Source organism: Boleophthalmus pectinirostris, unplaced genomic scaffold (assembly GCF_026225935.1).
Source record: "Boleophthalmus pectinirostris isolate CB_2022bp ecotype Guang Dong unplaced genomic scaffold, ASM2622593v1 HiC_scaffold_19, whole genome shotgun sequence".
Classification (NCBI taxonomy): Eukaryota; Metazoa; Chordata; class Actinopteri; order Gobiiformes; family Gobiidae; genus Boleophthalmus; species Boleophthalmus pectinirostris.
The window spans coordinates 44,127,107-44,130,175 of record NW_026571140.1 but is presented as its reverse complement, the minus strand read 5'-3'; positions in this window follow the sequence as shown (position 1 = coordinate 44,130,175).

Sequence of the window (3,069 nt, the reverse complement as noted above, 5' to 3'; positions counted from 1 at the left end):
TTCTCCCGCTCTTCTGTTTCACTCGTAGGGTTTCAAGAACGTCTCACGGGTTGAAGGATCGTCTCCTGTTGGTTTGTTTTTATCTGTTGGAAAAACAAACGAGTTTTACACAAATCCAGAAGCAGTTTGTGGAGAAAAGTCGAAACACAAACGTCACACGGAGAGAATTCAGTCCAAACTAAACCAGGACTAAACTGGGACCAGAAAAGATCTGGTTTAGACCTGGTTTTAATCTTGGTTTAGACCTGGTTTAGACCTGGTTTAGACTTAGTTTAGACTTGGTTTAAACCTGGTTTTAATCTTGGTTTAGACCTGGTTTAGACCTGGTTTAGACCTGGTTTAGACCTAGTTTAGACTTGGTTTAGACCTGGTGTAGACCTGGTTTAGACCTGGTTTAGACCTGGTTTAGACCTAGTTTAGACTTGGTTTAGACCTAGTTTAGACCTAGTTTGGACCTGGTTTAGACCTAGTTTAGACCTGGTTTAGACCTGGTTTAGACCTAGTTTGGACCTGGTTTAGACCTGGTTTAGACCTGGTTTAGACCGGGTTTAGACCTAGTTTAGACTTGGTTTAGACCTGGTTTAGACCTAGTTTAGACTTGGTTTAGACCTGGTTTAGACCTGGTTTAGACCTGGTTTAGACTGGTTTAGACCTGGTTTAGACCTAGTTTAGACCTGGTTTAGACCTGGTTTAGACCTTTTAGACTGGTTTAGACCTGTTTAGACCTTTAGACCTAGTTAGACTTGGTTTAGACCTGGTTTTAGACCTAGTTTAGACCTAGTTTGGACCTGGTTTAGACCTAGTTTAGACCTAGTTTAGACCTAGTTTAGACCTGGTTTAGACCTGGTTTAGACCTAGTTTAGACTTGGTTTAGACCTGGTTTAGACCTAGTTTAGACTTGGTTTAGACCTGGTTTTAATCTTGGTTTAGACCTAGTTTAGACCTAGTTTAGACCTGGTTTAGACCTGGTTTAGACCTAGTTTAGACCTGGTTTTAATCTTGGTTTAGACCTGGTTTGGACCTGGTTTAGACCTGGTTTTAATCTTGGTTTAGACCTGGTTTAGACCTAGTTTAGACCTAGTTTAGACTTGGTTTAGACCTAGTTTAGACCTGGTTTAGACTTGGTTTAGACCTGGTTTAGACCTAGTTTGGACCTGGTTTAGACCTAGTTTAGACCTGGTTTAGACCTGGTTTAGACCTAGTTTGGACCTGGTTTGGACCTGGTTTAGACCTAGTTTAGACCTGGTTTAGACCTGGTTTAGACCTAGTTTGGACCTGGTTTAGACCTAGTTTAGACTTGGTTTAGACCTGGTTTAGACCTAGTTTGGACCTGGTTTAGACCTGGTTTAGACCTGTTTGACCTGGTTTAGACCTGTTTAGACCTGGTTTAGACCTAGTTTAGACCTGGTTTAGACCTGGTTTAGACCTAGTTTACCTAGACCTGGTTTTAGACCTGGTTTAGACCTGGTTTAGACCTGGTTTAGACCTGGTTTAGACCTGGTTTAGACCTAGTTTAGACTTGGTTTAGACCTGGTTTAGACCTGGTTTAGACTTAGTTTAGACCTGGTTTAGACCTAGTTTAGACCTAGTTTAGACTTGGTTTAGACCTGGTTTAGACCTGGTTTGGACCTGGTTTAGACCTGGTTTAGACCTAGTTTAGACCTAGTTTAGTCCTGGTTTAGACCTGGTTTGGACCTGGTTTAGACCTGGTTTAGACCTGGTTTAGACCTGGTTTAGACCTGGTTTAGACCTGGTTTAGACCTGGTTTAGACCTAGTTTGGACCTGGTTTAGACCTAGTTTAGACTTGGTTTAGACCTGGTTTAGACCTTGGTTTAGACCTGGTTTAGACCTGGTTTAGACCTGGTTTAGACCTGGTTTAGACCTAGTTTAGACTTGGTTTAGACCTGGTTTAGACCTGGTTTAGACCTAGTTTAGACCTGGTTTAGACCTAGTTTAGACCTAGTTTAGACCTGGTTTAGACCTAGTTTAGACCTGGTTTAGACCTGGTTTGGACCTGGTTTAGACCTGGTTTAGACCTGGTTTGGACCTGGTTTAGACCTAGTTTAGACTTGACCTGTTTAGACCTGGTTTAGACCTGGTTTAGACCTGGTTTAGACCTGGTTTAGACCTGGTTTAGACCTGGTTTAGACCTGGTTTAGACCTGGTTTAGACCTGGTTTAGACCTGGTTTAGACCTGTTTAGACCTTTTTAGACCTGGTTTAGACCTGGTTTAGACCTGGTTTAGACCTGGTTTTAGACCTGGTTTAGACCTGGTTTGGACCTGGTTTAGACCTGGTTTAGACCTGGTTTATAGACCTGGTTTAGACCTGGTTTAGACCTGGTTTAGACCTGGTTTAGACTGGTTTACCTGGTTTAGACCTGGTTTAGGTTTAGACCTGGTTTGGACCTGGTTTAGACCTGGTTTTAGACCTTGAGACCTGGTTTAGACCTGGTTTAGACCTGGTTTGAACCTGGTTTGGACCTGGTTTTAATCTTGGTTTAGACCTGGTTTAGACCTGGTTTAGACCTGGTTTGGACCTGGTTTAGACCTGGTTTAGACCTGGTTTAGACCTGGTTTAGACCTGGTTTAGACCTGGTTTGGACCTGGTTTAGACCTGGTTTAGACCTGGTTTTAATCTTGGTTTAGACCAAACAAAGTTGTTTTCTTCCATGTCTGTTCATCACAACCAGAATCTCCGGGACATTCGAGGAGTTTGGACTCGGCCACAGAATTCCCAATTGTGATGTCATGAAGTGCAACCAGGAAATCACATTTGAAACCTGAAAAACAAACAAAATTGGCCAAATCGGGTAAAAAAGAGTGAATGTTTTGTGAGCGTTTGAACGAGTGATCTGCACTTTACAGACGGGGAAACATCTTTAAATCACCGTGTTCCTTTTATTGTTTAGTTTTTTGTATATTTATGGAGACTCGTCGTGTGGGAGCCTGAGTGACGTGGGCTTGTGGGCGGAGCCTCGTACAGAAGGCGTAACACCCCGCCCCCCGCCGTCTTTAACCTGTTTCAAATTGACCAAAACATTCAAAGTGTGTAAAATGTGTAAACGTA